The sequence below is a fragment of the Alnus glutinosa genome, chromosome 11 (assembly GCF_958979055.1).
Source record: "Alnus glutinosa chromosome 11, dhAlnGlut1.1, whole genome shotgun sequence".
Taxonomy (NCBI): Eukaryota; Viridiplantae; Streptophyta; class Magnoliopsida; order Fagales; family Betulaceae; genus Alnus; species Alnus glutinosa.
Genome location: NC_084896.1, coordinates 17,668,151 through 17,687,895, shown reverse-complemented (window position 1 = coordinate 17,687,895; position 19,745 = coordinate 17,668,151).

Genomic DNA, 19,745 nt, shown 5'->3' with positions numbered 1-19,745 from the left:
ATATCACATTAAACATTATTATAATTTATCAACAACAACACAAATTAGCCACACAAATGACACAAATAATCACTCACATTGTTTACACGGTTCACGAGTGTGGAGGAGTGTTCAAATTACAATTTCTTTTGAGACTTTTTTTCCTCAGTCAATATCGATCCAAGTCTAACCTCTTTATTTCACTTATTTTATATTTTGTCTGACTCTCTTTCTTTAGCCTCTTCTTCCCTTTCAAGACTCGCTTTTCTAGCCTCTTCTTCCGAATTATACAAAAGAAAAGGCAAAATAAATGATAAAAAAGAGGATCATGGAGGACACAAAAGACTCTTCCTCTTCTAAAAGACTAGGAGTATAGTATAGTAGGCAGGCGAGTCTTCGAACCTGGCCTAATCTAATAGGCCTTCCAGGGCTGAAAACACCGATGCAACATGGTTTCATAGTGTAGGATGGCTCTTACCGGAACTTCTTCACTTAATTATCAAGATTAGAGAACAACGCTAGCCCAGCTAGGCTGCCTCCGACCCGAGAAGCAGATCCCAGCTTAGAAAGCGAGGCTGGTATTGGGCGCCCCCCCCCCCCCCCCTCCCTCTGTCTCTGCCCATCAGGTGAGGGTCAAAACACAGAGAAATCAAATTTAATTATTTCCTAAACTGTAAACATCCATTCAAACAAAGTTCCAATTTAACCAGAAAAATCAAAACCAAGACTGTTTCTCAACACCCATCAGGTTACAAGCCCAGAACAAGAAGAAAATCGAAAAAAAAAAAAAAAAAAAAAAAAAAAAAAAAAAAAAAAAAAAAAAAAAAAAGGGGGAAAAAAACTCACTTTTAACTTTTGATCTTTCATCATTTTAAAAAAAGGTACCAAAACTTTAAAAAGTGTCAATTTAGGGTATCAATCTTTCAATATTTTTCAATTTCAACCGTCCGTTAGAATCGTTACATCCTGTCAAAATTCCAAAAATACTCATCTTTTTTTTTAAAAAAAAAAAAAAAAAAGAAAAATTGATAGGATTTAGGTGTTGGTCAGAATTTAACAGAATTTACAAAAATACCCATGCTGAATCTTTGAAATTTTTATAATTTTTTTTTTTTTAAAAAAAAATAGGGTTATTTTGAGAATTTTGATAGGATTCAACGGAAAATTCTAATAGATGGTAGAAATTGAAAACAATTAAAATATGGATACCCTAAATTGACACTTTTCAAAGTTTGGGTACCTTTTTTCAAAAGCAATGAAATTAAGATCAGAGGTTATAAGTTAACTTCTCAAAAAAATAAAAACTTCATACCATCACCCATCAAATGAGTAATCAAAATCTCTCCATTCACCCATTTTCGAGAAGAACAAGAAATTGTAGTAAGATGAACACAAGACCTCCAAAGAACAACCAACACTTATGAAAAAAGAGAAATTATCAACAAAACCAACATCCAATCCATTGCAGGGAAAACCTAAAGAGAACATTGAAACCACCTAAAATTTTGTAGCCAATAGAAAATCAGAGACCGCGAGGCGAGTGGAATAAGATAGTGGCTCTGGGCTCCGGCAGCATCACAATGTGAAGTGAATGAGAGTTTGAGATATGAGAGACTTACGTACGCCAGGCGAGAGGAAGAACATGATGGCTTTGGGCTCTGGCGGCGTAACAGTGAACTGTGAAGAAAACAAATTTAAAACAATGTAAACATAAATTAAACCAAATCCAAAACAACGTAATTTTGGTATTATGGTGAATTTATCAAATAATATATATATAAAAAAATATAATATAAAGGTTATGTGGATACGATTATTAACTGCACTCGTATATCTTAAAAATCGCTATTTGCATCTGTATATGCGGATAGTAATTTTTGCTAACTAAATATACTTGTGCGAATAGCGAATACAGATAGTTATTAACCGCACCCGTATCCTACTTTTTAGAGCCTTCAGACATTTATTATACCTTCTCTTTTTGGCATGGTCAAATTCAGGCTTTGAAATTCTTGTGCATTATTCATAACTTACATTATGTAATATTATACAAAAAATAAAGAGTAATAGTATTTAGTAAACTGTCATATGATTGGGTAATGTGATAGTAAAAATCAACATTTGGATAAGCAATGGCTTTGTAAAATGAAAAGTCAATAGTTAATTTTTTTTGGCACGTCATTCTAGTTGTATGATAGTCGTATAACAGTCTAGTAAATAGCATTTCTAAAAAATATATTATTCATAAGATAGTTACAAATACCGCTTACCTCCAATTAGTCTAGAATTCTTTAGACCCTTTTTCCCTTAAGACATTAATAAGTTGTAATCGTTGATCTTTATTGTTTTGGTTTTAATGCATGTAATTTCATTAAAACATTAAATTTTATGTTTTAAAATCCACAAAAGTGTCACACTTCTATGTACTAGCTCAGCAAATGGGATTTCGGATCCTCTCCTGTTCATTTGAACTGCAGAGGAGTCGGTTCCTTGCATTTGAGGGGTAATTTTGTCTAAAAAAAGTGAATGATGAAAATGCCCCTCAAATATAAGGAACGGGAGGATCCTATTCTGCCAAATGGGCTGCCTACAATAAATTTACTTAAAACATTTCTTTTTCTTCTCTCCGTCCTCCTCGAATTATACTATATTCATTTTTTTAAGTTTATTCTTTATTCATTTTTTAAAAAAATTTATTTATTTATTTACTTATTTTTTAAGTTATGTTTTGATTAGTTTATGAAGAAAATCATAATGCTAATGGAAAATAAAAGCAATAGCGGAAATAAAAGAAATAAGATAAGAGATTTTACGTTGTTCAATTTATAACCTACGTCTACAAGATAAGCTCAAAGTGCAATGTTTCACTCTTCTTTCCTTTTCTTTAGTTTTTTTTTTCAAACTCCCACTGAATCCTCTTTCTCTCACATGACAAAATTCCTATTTCTTTTAAGTCTCAACCCAAACTCTCTTTCCTTCAACACTTCATGCAGCACAGGGGAATCAGGTGGGTGGCTGTCGCGATCTTGTCGGATGGTATTGTGTGTTGCAAAGTACACCCCACGCTTCCAGCATGTGTGTCAGACCGTTCCACGAACGATCACAGCCATACGCCGAATGATCGTCTAACCCTTGATTTTACAAGAATGTTCTCGTTACACTTGGCAAACGCTCGCCAAAAGCCAGATCAATTGATTCTTATCTACTTCAATTTCTTCTCCTATAAATACCCCTAACCCCTACGCCTTTAGATCATTTCCACTTATTTCCACCCCTCTTGCTCAGTGTTTTCCTTGTGTGTGCGAGAGAGTGTTTTGAAGAAGGAAAGAGCAATTTTTAATCCCAATGAGGTAACCTTCTTAGCCTAGTTCATTTTTGTAGAGCTGTTATGCTGTTTACATACTGCTTTGATAATATCTCTAGCTAGTTTTACATCCTTGTTTAGTTTTGGCTTTAATATTAGTTTATAGATAGATTAGTAGTTTCAGTAAGGTTTACGTACCTAGTACTGCATGGAGTTGTTGTTGATTTAGGACTCTGTTAGAGATCATGTTAAGACCCTAGGACTTGCTTAAAACCACTTTTATAGTTTTTTGGTTCGAATTTTGGATTCTGCCCGAGCGCCAAACATTCGTCCTTCACTAGACGAACAAATGACGTCTATGACAAATGCTGGCCATTCGCTGGACAAACGACCTCCTGACAGACAAAAAGTCTAATTTGAACTATTTAGGACTTAAGACCTATTTTAACTCGTGTTTAAGGCTGATGGTAGTTTTTTCTCAGGTTTCGAGGTTGTGGAGCCTCAAGGAGACTTGTTGGAGGAGTTGTACGATACAAGTGAGTAAAACTCGCATGTGTACTTGTTATTTTTATTTTTCTGCATATCACAAATATTTTGTATATCAAAACATGCATGTTTACTTACAAGTCACATAAAATGTAATTTTTACTAATGTGAACTCTATTTTGTGAAAATGTGTAACTAATGATAAGATAATGAAATAATGAGATTATGAAAGCGTGCATGTAAAATACGGTGAATATTAAATTGCATCGTATGACATGATATACTGTCTCGTGTGGAAAAATAGCCATGGGCTTACTATTATACATGTTATTCTTTATGGTCAAATGTTTATAATGTGTTATGATGAGCCTTGGATCTCATAGTTGTTTTGTGACCAGCGCACCATATTTGAATGGGGGTCACGGTTACGGCTTTGCTAGTAGCGTGGGCCACCTAGGGTCGGAATCGGTCAGTTTTTTAATATATGACAGTATGCGTACATATTCGAGGCACCAATGTTGTATTATAGGTCCTTCAAGAAATCGCCAACTCTGTCGTAAAGGGGTTAATATCCTTGGTAGATACATGACCCTTGTTATGAGTATATATATATTGCATACATCGCCATCTTGTTCAATGAAAGTATATTCTGACGCCTGTGATTTCAACTTAAAGTGAGTTCACCATATGAAAACCTATGTATCATGCGTATTATTTCTTTCTAATTCGTGGACTTACACTTGTATATTTCTTTCGACTAATGAAACATGTATTTTTTTATAGATAATTTTTGTGATGACAGGTTCGGGGTAGCATTTGGTCTTGCTAGAGGGAGTGCTTTTGATCATTTTTTAGGAGTTACATCCCATTTGGCTGGCGCAGATGTGGAGAGGACCTAGTGAATCTCGCCAGGATATGATAGATATTGTCTTTATACTGCACCTTCTTAAGTGTAGGCTTTGCCTCTTGTTGTTGGTGACTCTTAGAACTTTGGCTTTGGATCCATACTATGTTGATGATTGGTTTTTTGATTGTATTATGAGAGCTTTGGCTAATATTATTATGATGATATCTTAGTTTACTCTGTTTATTATTGGAATGAATTTGGATTTTAGAATGCTATCTTTATTCTTTTAAGTGAAAGTTTTCAGCTGCAGACTCTTTTCGTACAGGACCTTGTGGTCTTGTTCTTCTTAGAATAAGGATGGGAGATGAACCATGAAGTTAACTACTAGTTAGTTAATTTCACTAGGGCGTTACAAAGGTAGGTAAGGCTATGGCAGCTGGATCGGAGCGTTCTGGGCGGTGGTTGACGATGCGACCTTGTACTAATTACCAACCAAGGATTATCACCCACAAGAGAAGGAAAATAGGAAGAAAAAAAAAATCACTCCAAAGGGCTTTCCTCTTCGAATGAAAATGTTCACCGTAAATAAATGAAGGAATGCAAATCCAAGCCCTAGTTTTGGCTAAAACTCTACAGTGAATAACTTGCGCAGATTAGCCAAGAAGAACAAGATTCAACTCCCTTGGGTTCCAACAAAGACAAAAGAAAGCAACAAAAAAAAAAGGTGGGGGGGGGGGGGGGGGGGGGGGGGTTTAGTGTCATTTGAATAGTGCCAACAACACTATTCAATTAGTGTCGTTCGAATATTGTCGTTTTCAAAACGACACTAAACATAGGGTCGGGACTCCATAATACTTTTCAAATGACACTAAACTATTAGTAAAAAAAAAACAACAAAAAAGTTGGAAAGAACAGTACAAGAAAAAACTAGAAAAAAGTTAGAGTTAGAGAAAGTAGAGAAAGAAAAGCTATAAATTTAAGTGCTTACTGGAGTGAAGGAGCAGTTCAAAAGTTGATATCATGGGGAGAAAAAAAAATTGAGTTTGGAAGAGAAAAGCTAGAAGAAGCCAGATATATAGGAAGAATTTTAACATTTAGTGTCGTTTAAAGTCCCAAAAGACCCTAATTTCAAATTTAGTGTCATTTACTGTTTATTTACTATTCAAACGACACTAAATTCAAATTTTTTAATATCGTTTATTGTTCAAACGACGCTATTTAGCGTCGTTTGATACAAGCAACATTAACCCAAATGACAATATATATATATATATATATATATATATATATATATATATATATATATATATATATATTATTTATTTATTTTTATTTTTATTTTTATTTTTATTTTTATTTTTTGTAGTGACATATAAGGAAGCAACCAAAGGTGACGCACAAAGAACTGGGTGATTTTTCTTCTTATTCTTTTTACTTTTTTTTTTGAAAGGACAAACCCAATCATAACCATACTCACAAACCAGCCAGTGTCTGAAACAAAGAAAAATAAAATAATTTAAAGCATTCTGATGCACAGTAGCAATGGACACTAGATGACTCAACCAATAACAACCCAGATGATTCTCATAGGTCTTTTTGTTATCTGATATCAGGTAAAAATCAGAAACAAAATGATAGGAGAAAAAAAAGAAAAGAAAGAAAAAAAAATTGAAATTTCACGTGATTGAAAATTGGTGTTAGCTATAGTTCTGATATCATGAAAAAAAGCATATATAATGCTAATGGAAAATAAAAGTAATAGTGGAAAATAAAAAAATAGAAACAAGAAATTTTACGTGGTTCAGTATATGAACTTTATTCACAAGATAAGTTTAAAGGGCCATATTATGCTCTTATTTCTCTTGATGGATTTACATTAATACAAGTGATCTCTATTTATAGGGATGTTGGGAGAATCGAAAAAGGTATGGAAGAAGATTAAATCAAATCGTACAATCACATATATTCTCCTACCATGTCTAATCACAATTTATGTAAAATATATTCTCAAACAGCTTAGTTATGTAATTTTATACTAGTCTTGAACTCTTCATTCCTTCTTTCCCTTTTAGATTTTATGGTGGGTGAAAATGGGTTTTAGGGTTTTTTTTAGAGTTTTTGAAGGGAAATAAAGGAAAAGATGATGAAAGTTCTATTGAAATTACTGACAAAATGCAGAAATTCAGGGAAATGAGAAATAGTAGACAACAAATTTCCTCTTACCTCACCTACCTACTGACCCTTCCTTTTATAAACCTTCCATACGGGTGGTAGATCCAACAGAATGGCCACCTCAGCTTATTTTCTAACAACCTGGATATTCCCTTCTCTCCCATACACGCGTAGCAACAGAAATGCGTAAATAAAGGAAAGCATAAATAACACCTATTACACCAAAGAGCAGGTTCTAGGATTCTATACTGCCAGATCACTAACGATAATACCCAAATACCAGGATTATCTCTCTAGCTGCATACACCCATAACAAGGCTTCCCTCCCAAAGCACCTTGGCCACAGGGTGCGGAACTGAGCGCGAAGCTTCCAACCCTTCTCCCAAGTATCCTCTTCTGGAGATGTACCCTTCCAATGAATCCGCAATTCGGTGACTGGACGGCCACGGTGTTGTGTCGTACAATTCTCCACCACCAACTCAGGTTCAAGCTGGATTTCACCCTGGGCATCCACAGGAGGAAGTGTGGGAATAGGAATCACGTGCTGTCCCAATTTGGGCTTGAGACACGACACATGGAACACGAGGTGAAGGTGAGCAGCAGCCGGTAAATCAAGCTTATAAGCGACAGAGCCCATTTTGTGAAGCACTTGAAAGAGGTCAAAGAAACGAGGAGAAAACTTTAATTTTTTCCTGGCAGCCAAAGTCTTGTGCTGATATGGTTGGAGACATAAATAGATCCAATCTCCAACTTGAAAAACTCTTTCAGTTCGCTTCTTACCCGCCTGAGACTTCATGCGGTGTTGGGCTTTGTGAAGCTGTTCTTTGAGGAGGTTAACAGTGGAATTTCGATCTTTAAGGATATCATCCACGCCCAGATTAGCAATGGTTCCAGGTGTAACGCCCCGAATTTGAGCTTGCAAATTCATAAGCAGAAACCTCCGATTTCCACGTGACATTACTACATCAGAGATAAACTCTCGTAGCGGAATATATTTTTTCTTCTAAAGACTTTGGAATTGATAGCATAACACATTGGAGCTGACTGAAATACCTCGATACATTTATTAAAAGTTACTTAAGTTTATCTTTACATGCATATGCACACTAGGTGCATCAAAATTAGTGCCACAAACGACATATAAGCATATAACATAAAACATGCCACACATGACATCGTTATAAATATTTACATGCTATAAAACAAAACACACATAAATACAACTAGTAATTTCTAAGCTAGCATAGTAGTTCGATAATGGTTTCAAAAACCATCAAAACTAGCATATGGGTCCATGCCTTTATTCTCCAGATCTGCATCAGTAACTATGCAAATATGGTGTCATCATATTTACATAGACAAATAAGTGAGTCATCCATTTTCATATCTAAGTTACCATCAAACTAATAACAATTCATAAAGAATGCAAATGCAAGGGTTGTATGAATATGCATCGTAGTAACTATTTAGTTTGGTGTTTTATGATCCCTCTCGTTCTTAGGTTATCCAAACCCATTCATGTCCTTTGCGTCACACTTAAAGTCTTACCTGTTTTTACTGGAATCCTACCAGTCACAACATTAGTTATATATTAGGACTTCGGACACCCTTGGGTCACTATGAACCCCCTGGGTCCACTGACTAGCCTTCCTTCCATTTGCTACAACATCAGCTTGTTGATGGCTATCTCCTCTGCCATTTTATTAATTGGACACAACATGCAATGCATGAACAACCACATACAATGAACACACGCCACACAGTCCTAATGAAACGTAGAATCATTCCTCAGGAAGTAACTTCATACTTACACTCCTCTTCGTGTAGTTCCTTAGACTTCTTTTCTGCATAAAAATCCATCCATACAATAATATATATATATATATATATATATATATATATCAATTATCTATCAAACAAATTATTGTTTATAGACCCTCATCTCTTTATATTTATTATCCATCACTTCATTATGTTTGAAACGATCACTTATAACAATTTTAAAACCTTGGGTTCATGATTTGATGACGAGGCTATATGACCAATACTACCAAATATGAACTTGAAGGTTTTAAAATATTTCATAAGGACCATAAGAGTAAATACGATCAACTCATGAAAGTCATAAGATCAGTCATGAGGACAATAAAATGTAAAAGCAGTTATATAAATACGATCAACTCATGAAAGTCATAAGATCAGTCATAAGGATAATGAAATGTAAAAGGAAATATAAATATGATCAACTCATGAAGACATGAGGACAATGAAATGAAAAAGCAATTTATATTACTTTTTAATTTGATTTTTTTATCTCTTAAGCTTATTGGGTCTTTAAACAAATCATAAACACAAGTAATGAAATCAAATGGTAAGAAGGAGATGCCAAGTGGTTCATAAGATATTCCTTTGAAAGTTTCACATTCAAACTATATCTTTTGAGTTTTTGGACTCGATATAGCGGAAGTGAATCAAACGCTTTCTTAGGAACATCCAAGAAGTCACTCCATGCATCAAGATCACTTACTAAGTTGATTTAGAGAGAAAAACCTTCAAGAACACCAAAGTGGCCTTGTGGTAGAAGGAGAGAAAGAGGGAGAGAAAACCAAAGTACAAGCTTTCATGAAAGTTGTCTATGATTTTTGTGTGGAAAAACAATGACCCTTGCATGCTTATTTATAGAAGGAAAGTAGGGGTATAAGGTGAAAAATATAATAAAAAAAATTAACTTATTAGATAATATCTTGCAAACAAGTCCTTACTTTACTATCTATTTGAATTTAGGATTTTCGTAAAAATAGAGGGCAGCTTACTTCAACCTACTTTTTGGTGGTCAAACTGACTCCGATTGAAGTGAAATTTTGAGGGTAGATAGAGGACTTCAAGACAAACATTTTCTCTTTTTAGTTGAACTCATTTTGAGTTCGTTTTGACACAATTCCGATCAAGTCAAAGTTTCTGTCTATTAAGCCAAAATATCTTAAAACTACTTTCTGCGTTCACACTTGCTTTACTGGTTTTTCTTTCTTGTCATGATTACTCATGAGATATTCTTGAGATATTTTATTCCTTCATCATTACTCTTGACTTCTATACAAAAATGTTCTAGAACAATGATGATATTTTTCTCTAACAGTTTTTTGTTTAATTTGACAATTGGGTTATTTAGGATTGGGTCAAAAAGTCAACTGGTGGACTTTTTTACTAACTTTTACCATATGATAGATCTTTCTTTCGTGAGCACAACTGTCTTTGAATCAACTATATCTGAGTTCATTTGACTTGTTTTCGGTTCAATCAAAGTTTAAAGCTTAAATGTTACTTTTAGTTTTTTAAGGGTTTTTAGGTTTTGATCTTTAAGTTTTCAAAACAACTTTAGGTTTGCTTATAAAAGACTATGGATATTGTCTCCTCAACAATATCAATGATTTCTTAAGAACTTGAAATTACTGGGCGTTACACTAGGAACATAAGAAAGTAGTGCTGGAGGAGGATATCCATAGACAGCTTCACCCGTGGAGGAATGGTGGTTGGTATTTAAAAATAAATATTGACTTCTAAAAGAACCAAGTGTGTGTTTGTCTGCAACAAAATATCTTAAATGCTGAATTTAAATAATACAAGATATTTGTTGATGAAGTGAAAACTCTGCGAAGAGAAAAACCACTCCGAGGTAGCCAAATCCAGGAACTCCACTATCCAAAAACAAAGCAAGTTACAAAGCGCTCGTACTCACAAAACCTATTGCAGTAGTCATACCTTTGACTATAACACGAAGCCCATCGTGAACGCTTCCCAACTAAGTCTCCTACTTGAAGGGGTCTTTGATGGAATCCTTTACCTTAGGGCCGACCCCTAAGATAGACTTCACACAAACTGTTGAGCACACACCGGCAACGGCTAGAGAGCTAGCTGATCTTCAATTTTCTCTAAATACCCTATCTAAGCACTGTGGAATTCGTTACAGAATTCATACAATTTACAAGCCTAGTGCCCTCTATTTATAGGCTTACAGAGATCCTAAATCTGGAAAAATTTGGACCCTGGCTGTCGAGCGTCCGGATGGAAGATTGCCTCGTCCAGATGGTCTTCTACGACCGCTTTCTAGAATAGCACAATTCTTTCCATAACAGGTATACGTTCGAACGGCTTGGCCGAGCGTCCGGACGGTCTTCGCTATAACTCCTTTCCAGGTTCGAACAGAAATCCAGAATATTCTGAAATGCTAGACATTGTCCAGACGTGTTGCCACGTCATCTGGACGTCTTACAGAAACTTCCCAAACAATATCGACTTTTGAAATCCAACTCCGTGTAGAAATTGGAAAAGCTTGACCTACTGTCCAGATGGTGTTGCTCTGACGTCCAGACGTCTTCAACTCAATCTGCTAGATACTGCGGGGCTTTGGGACGCCTTCAAAGGCTCATCCGGATGGTTGAACAGGAACCGATTTTTCTGTCTTGGAATTTACAAGGAATCTTCATGGACATCTCTTCTAAAAACTTGTGATCAATCACATGTTTTGAAATGAACACTATCCGAATATATGAAGACTCTAAAATAAGAACCGATCATCTTGTTAAAATGCAACTATTACATAAAGTGTTTTTGTCATCTAGAATGTTGCCAACATAAAATACTAACAAACTTCCCCTTTGGCCATTCTGGGACAAAAAACACTTGAACGGTTTGGAAATACATTCTCGATCCAATAAACAAAAAAAAATACTCCCCATTTTTGTCACACAAGGACAAAGGGTAAACAGAGTGCTAAGAAAAACCAAAAGTGTTTAAGAAATACACAAAGTGTCATAACAAATTAAAATTGTTCTCAAAATACAATAATAAGAAAAAAATCAATCCTCATCATCAAGCTTGGGGTGATGATGCTGCAGGCACTCCCTTATGTCAATCTGGCACTGTTCAACACACTCTTTGATAAGATTAACTTCCCGCTGGAGAGCTCCCATAGATGACATAAGCTGAGTAAATGCAGCCTCTATTTCAAAGGAAGGAGGAACAGTCTGTGATGATCATGCAGCTGCTGAGGGGGGAACTGGTGGAGGTTGAGGAACATTGCCTTGAGCCTCATGCCGCAACTGCACATTAGACTTCATGAGTGTCTGTATGCCAAGAGGATCTGGAATCTGTGATCAAGGCTCATAGTCTGAAATATCTGTCACGACCTGAAGACAGATTTAAGTTATTAAACACCCAAAAGACAGACTGGTGTTCTTCTCATCACGGACCTCGAGCATGGTATGCAAGTTGTGCTTGCACAAACAGAAAGGAGTCCTCATCACTATGGCATAAAGAAGGGTGGTCTTCTTGAGAGTAAGCTCACTCCGATGAGCTTGAGGCCAAAGGTTTGTTACAACAACCTTTGTTAAAAACCGGTGCATAGGAGCAAAAGCACCAATATTGATCTGTGAATGTGACTTTTCTTTTCTCTGTGGTCTCGTGCCAAAGAAATCATGCAAAAAGTCAATGCTGGCAGCCTCATCCCTAGGAGGAAAAGGAACTCCTGAGACTGGTAAAACAGGTACTCCGACACAGCACTGATAAGCTGTGGATCAATCTGAATCGGCTGTCCTCTGACCATAGTCCGTATGATCAGTCCTCTGTCATCATCTTGGATGATTATCATGTTGCCATAGAATTCCCACACCAGTCTGGGAAAGACCGGGCAGGCACAATTGTATAGGTACTTGCACTGGTTCTCCAGAACCATCTGACCAATAGGGAGTAGGACTGGATCCCTTAGATCGGCGCGGAGAAGATTCTGCTCTGTCGCGTTTGCATGCGGTGCCGCTTGTTAGCAACTGATTCTTCAGTTCTTTGCCTGACTTGGGGTGGATAAGCGTCTGAAGACATATTCTTGGGCTAAAGAAAATCATAGAAAAATCCATGAAAATATTAAATCTTGTTAGGCAAAAAAAATTGGGCATTATGACGGCTATAAAATGGACTATCTCAAAAATTACAAACATATAAATAACCATTTCATGATATCATACCACAGATAAAGACAATATCTCAACCCAACAACATAAAATATGAGCAATAAAGGTAGTTGACACTCACATAGACCCAAAAATAATTAATCTCTAAAAATAACTATTATAAGCATAAAACTTATAAGATATCAGTAAAAAAGGAAAAAAAAAAAATCATACCTGGGGTGGAGAGAAATCGTAAACAGGACAAGTGCATGTGAGAACTACGCATAAAAATCAAAGAAAGACGCAAAACCTGACAAAAAAAAAATCAAGGAGAGAAAAGAGTGACGTATGGCGCAAGGGGGAAAGCAATTTAAACCTACAGGGTTCACCGTCCGGACGGAACATAACTGTCGTCCAGACGTAGTGCCACTTAAGTGATCGCATTAACATGCCCGTCTGGACAAGGATAAGTAACATCCAGACGAAACAACCTCACCATCTGGACAGCCAGAAACACTGTCTGGACGCTTCACACAAAAATCTGAAAAAGAGAGAAAAGGAACAGAAAAATAATTCCTACAAAAAACAATTTCCAGAACACAAATGTATAGAAAACTGATAACACAGTTCTAAAGTATTGTAACACAAATGCTAAAATATAAAAAAGAGTTAAGTAATTTATCGAGCAAAATTTTTCCTGCATAAGAATTTTTAAACAGTCTGCTTAACTCATGCAATGTGTGTGTGTGTGAAGACTTTCTCAGTACGGTATGATCTTCCCAGATGATTTAAAGCAACTAAATTTTCTAAATAAGAGAGAAATTCATAGTTAGATCAATCAAAAGTCAAACCTTATTTTACTAGGGCTTAGCCACCCTCATCTGATACACTCCCCCTAAGCTGCAACACTTTTCTTTTACTACGTCCTTTAGTGACCGTCTATTTCCGCAATGATTTGGTCACTGACTGTTTCTATAAGGACAAGTTCAAGAATAGAATTATAGCACAAAGGTAGTGGATCTTTTTAGTAGAGGATCTTTTTATTTACCCATATTTAATCAGTTTTGAATGCTTTTTATCTCTTGATGCTGCAACCTAGAAAGAATGCCAGAATTTATGAGTTCTAGGTTCAACTAGCGAGTTGGTCCATTTGACAATCCTAGCACATAAAAATCTCTCTCAAAAGAATTTTCAGAAGCAAAATATCAGGTGAGAGAAAAGAAAATGTACCTTAGGGGAGCCTTGGATAGTGCATATTTTCATCGCATGAGAAGAGTAACTATCTATCAAATAGATGCAGCAGGGAAACTTTGCAGAAATCAAACAAGAACTCTCAGTTATATAAAAGCAAAAAGAGTAATGTACCAAGAACTGAGATATTAGGTAAAAACACATAAGATATCTGAAAAGCTAAAGCTTGGAATAAATGTCTGCATCTTTCTCCCTCCCATTTTTTTTTAAAAAAAAAAAAAAAAAAAAAAAAAAAAAAAAAAAAAAAAAAAAAAAAAAAAAAACATGCTTCACAGTAAAGAGGATAGCATAGTCCAAGCATGTAAGGTAAAAGCAAACCTGACCTCAGAGAGAGAGGTTTGATAGTACCAAGATAGAAAAGCAGCCACTCGACGTGCTATTTCTATTATCCCTATATTTTAACTGCAGAATTTCCTCAAGACAAACAAGAGGGAATATAGGTGTTAATAATTATTAACTTCTAATTTAACCAAGTGTGTGTTTATGTGCAGTAAAATATCTTAAATGCAGAATTTAAAGAAGACAAGATATTTTTTACGAAATGAAACCCTGTGAAGAGAAAAACCACTCCAGGGCAGCCAAACCCAAGAACTCAACTATCCAAAAACAAAGCAAGTTACAAAGCACTCGTACTCACAAAACCTATTGTAGTAGTCACCTTTAACTATAACATGAAGCCCATCATGAACGTTTCTCAACTAAGTCTCCTACTTGAAGGGGTCTTTGATGGATTCCTTTACCTTAGGGCCGACCCCTAAGATCGACTTCACACGAACTGTTGACCACACACTGGCAATGGCTAAAGAGCTAGCGGATCTTCAATTCTCTCTAAACACCCTCTCTAAGCACTGTGGAATTCATTGTCGAATTCTGTACAATTTACAAGCCTAGGGCCCTCTATCTATAGGCTTACAGGAAACCTAAAACTATTGAGATTCGAGCTCTAGCTATCGAGCGTCCGGACGGAAGTTAGCCACGTCCGGATGGTTTTCTACGATATCCATTCAGAAACAGCGTAATTCTATCTTTATCAGGTCCAGGTTCGGACAGCTTGACCGAGCTTCCGGACGGTCTTCGCTATAACTCCTTTCTGCATTCGAATGGAACACTAGAATATTCTGAAATACTGGACAGCTTCCGGACGTGTTGCCACGTCGTCCGGACGGCTTGCAGAGACTTCCCAATCAGTGTCGACTTCTGAAATCCAACTTCGTTTTGAACAATGATTGACCTTGCGTCCGGAAGGTGTTGCTCTGATGTCCGGATGTCTTCATCGTTATCTGTAAGACACTACTGGGTGTCCGGACGCCTTCAAAGGCTCGTCTGGACGGTTGCACAGGAACCGGTTGATTTGGCTTTGGAATTTGCAAAGACTCTTCATGGACATCTTCTAGAAGTTTTTGATCAGTCACAAGCTTTGATTTGAATATTTTTTGAAAACATGAAGACTCAGAATAAACACCGATCATCCTGTTAAAAATGCAACCATTACATAAAGTGTTTTTGGTTATCCAGAATGTAGCCAATTTAAAATACTAACAATAGGGATAGAAAATTTGGTTCCAAAACCACATGCAAAGATTTCATAAGATGATATAAAAATGCTATGCAAGTGTACCTATCATGCTCTATGATTTAGGAACCAAAATCCTAGGCATGTGTGACCTCATCTACTAGGTAGGTCCACTCCCCCTTGGGGGTGGGTGTCTTCTTTCTTGTCCTGTCCTTCCTTCTTTAGTTGTAGTGTCAGATATCTGTCCAGATTTTGCATGAAAGAACTGACAAAAGATGTTCCTTCGTAGAAGATTTCCCTTTATGCAGTCTTCTGTTTCTCCACATATAGCTTCTTGGGGACCCAAGTCTTTTTTGCTTGAGTAGGCTTCTGCAGCTTCTGATGCCTTGGAACATGATTTATGGGCGAAGATCCATGATGCCTGGGTGGCTTAGGTGGAGGAGACCTAGTCTGGACATGACTACTAACTCCACATTGGTGACACAGGAGTTTTAGGAGCCTGCCAATTTATCTTCCTCAGAACTTGCCGATGTGGGCACTTAGGTTTGATGTGCCCTAGTCCACCATAGTGATGGCATGTGGGAGGCTTTCTTCTGATAGGGAGCTTAGCCCGAGGCTGAGGGATGACTGGTATTTCCCCATCCATAACAGTTTTTCCTTTATCCGCACTTGAGAGTGGAGACTCAGGAATGACCGGCTTCATAAAAATAGTCTGGGAGGTAGAAGGGGTATCAGAAGTAGAAGGAGGAACATACCTGAGTCCGGTCTTGCCAGTTGGGCACTTATGAATGGAAAGCATGTGAATTAGCTTCTCGTCTGAGACTTTCTCAACTTGCAACTGTGTTTCTAGAAGCCTCTCTTTTAAATCATTGATCTTTATTATCATAGCGGTCTTCTCAGTCCTGAGGCTGTTTAGCTCTAGTACCTGCTGCTTGTATTTCTTAGCCTTAAGAACTCAACATATTGAAGTTGATAGGTTGACTATATATCTTCTTCTTCACTATTCTCAGAGTAGTAGGATTGAGAATCCTCATTTTCTTTATGTGGGGCCACGAAGGCCAGAAAATTTTCTTCCTCAGGAGTTTCTTGTTCCCTTTTAGACTCATCTTTGAGAGTAGCATTAAAGGATTTCCCTTTTAGTTCCTTCAGATTTGCAGATTCAGTCCTGATGTGCCCGAAGCCTGAACATTCAAAACATTGGGGACCCTTCGGATCTTTCTTCTCTGCTTCTTCTGACTCAGCTATGTGGGGAGCCTTTCTTAGTCTGTCAGAAAACTTCTTCTTGAATTTATTATTTTTCATGAACCGCTTGAAGTTCTTGGCTAACATTGCCACTGCATCTTCATCAATGTCAGAGTCTTCGTCAGGCGAGACTCTGGATTTCTTCTTAGATGCCTTAGATGCCATAAGGGCAGTAGTCTTTGCCTTTCTGACTTGAGGTAATGAGTATTCATATGTCTGAAGAGATCCTACCAGCTCTTCAATCTTCATCTCTTCCAAATCTTTGCTATCTTCTATAATTGTCACCTTAATCCTGAAACGCTCAGGCAAAGATTTTAGTATCTTTCGAATGAGTTTTAAATCTGAGATTTGCTTCTCAAGACTCACCATCGAGTTTCTTAGGTCGCTAATCTTGGTGTAATACTCTTTGAATGTCTCTTTTTCTAGCATCTTAATTTCTTCAAATTTATAAATCAACATTTTGAGCTTCGTAGATTTTACCAGTTTTGTGCCTTCATATGTTGTTTCTAGAATTTGCCATGCATCTTTAGCAACTTCACAATTTGAAATTCTAGCGAATTCAGATGGTAAAAGTGCTTGACATAGTGCATGGAAGGCTTTATCATTGGAGAGCCGTGCGCTTGTTTGAGTAATAATAATTTCGTCTGTATCTTCTGGTTTAATCCATCTAGTTTCAACAATTTTCCTGACGTCAATTGATTTTAAAAAGAAGCTCATGTGGGCTTTCCAATAGCCATAGTTCATCCCATCAAAGGGCGGAACTAAATTAAGATTTTGAGGCATTATAAAAATAAACAAAACAGAAGTCAAGAGATTACACTCATGAAATAAATCTAAAATAGAGTGTACTAATCTCTGATACCAATTGAAAATAAAAATTGACTTCTAAAAGGACCAAGTGTGTGTTTGTGTGCAACAAAATATATTAAATGCGGAATTTAAATAAGACAAGATATTTGTTGACAAACTGAAAACTCTGTGAAGAGAAAAATCACTTCGAGGCAGCCAAACCTAAGAACTCTACTATTCAAAAATAAAGCAAGTTACAAAGCACTCGTACTCACAAAACCTATTGCAGTAGTCATACCTTTAACTATAACATGAAGCCCATTGTGAACGATTTCCAACCAAGTCTCCTACTTGAAGGCGTCTTTGATGGATTCCTTTACTTTAGGACCAACCCCTAAGATACACTTCACGTGAACTGCTGAGTACACACCGGCAATGGCTAGAGAGCTAGCGGATCTTCAATTCTCCCTAAACACCCTTCTAAGCACTGTGGAATTTGTTACTGAATTCATACAATTTACAAGCCTAGAGCCCTCTATTTATAGGCTTACAGAGATCCTAAATTTGGACAAATTCGGAATCTGGCTATCGAGCGTTTGGATGGAAGATTGCCTCGTTCAGACGATCTTCTGCGACCGCCTTCCAGAATAGTGTAATTCTTTCCATAACAGGTATTTGTCCGGACAGCTTGGCCGAGCATCCGGACGGTCTTCGCTATAACTGCTTTCTGCGTTCGAACGGAAATTCAGAATATTCTGAAATGCTGACATCATCCGGACGTGTTGCCATGTCGTTCGAACGTCTTGCAGAAACTTCCCAAACAATGTCGACTTCTGAAATACAACTCTGTGTAGAAATTGGAAGCTTGACCTATCGTCTGGACGGTGTTGCTCTGACATCCGGACGTCTTCAACTCAATCTGCTAGACACTGCGAGGGGTCCGGACGCCTTCAAAGGCTCATCCGAAAGGTTGCATAGGAACTGATTTTTCTTTCTTGGAATTTGCAAGGAATCTTCATGGACATCTTCTAGAAACTTGTGATCAACATGTTTTGAAATGAACACTGTTTGAATATATGAAGACTCTAAAATAAGAACCGATCATCTTGTTAAAATGCAACTATTACATAAAGTGTTTTTGTCATCCAGAATGTTGCCAACATAAAATACTAACAGTATTGTATAATCATTCAGCCAACGGAAGCCAAGAAGACCATTCCCGCGGCTTGGTTGAAGAGTAGCGTCTTAGATATGTCTCGACACACTTGTTAAGAGCCTCCGTCTGACCATCCGATTGGGGGTGGTACGCGGCTAACAACCAGAGAAGTCCCTTGGAGACGAAATAGTTCACGCTAAAAGGAGGAATTGAAAACCGGGTCCCTGTCCGAAACAATGGTGTTACGCATACCATGAAGTTTCAAGACATTAGCCAGAAAAACTTGAGCAACCTTGGCAGCGGTATATGGGTGAGAAAGTGCCAGAAAATGCCCATATTTGGTGAACCTATCAATCACCACAAGAATTACAGAAAACCCATGGGAGACAGGTAAGCCTTCGATGAATCCATCGAAATATTGGACCAGACCCTTCTAGGAACCGGCAGGGGTTGCAACAAACCCGGAGGATGAATAGTTTCAGGCTTGCTAACCTGACAAATCAAACACTCTTGGATGAATTTTTTAATGTCCGAGCTCATTCCCTTCCAAAAAAAATCAGTCTTGGCAGGATGAAGGCATTTGTGGAACCTAGAATGGCCAGCAGTCTGATTGGAGTGGATAAACTCCAAAAGTTGGCGTTGAAAAGGAGATTGACACACCACCCAAATGCGACCCTTCTTCAGGATTAAGCCTTGTTGGAGGGAGAAACCAGGAGGAACCGGAAGGTTCTGTTGGAAAGCCTACAAGATAGACTGAGTTTCGGGGTCAGTTGCATAAAAGGCCTTAAGCTCAGCCACCCAACTGGGAGTGGGAAAAGAGATCAAGGACAAGGACAAGGACATGGACAAGGAGAATTCAACAGAATCAAAAGAAGCCTCAAATTGGCAAGACAAGGCATCCGTAACCCAGTTTTCCTTGCCCTATTTGTAGTCGATCGAGAAGTCATACCCCATTAATTTAGAAATCCAGTGTTGTTGAGGAATAGTGGCGGCCTGGTGTTCCAACAAGTATTTCAAGGACTGCTGATCATTTTTAACCGTGAAAGGGTGTCATAGTAAATAGG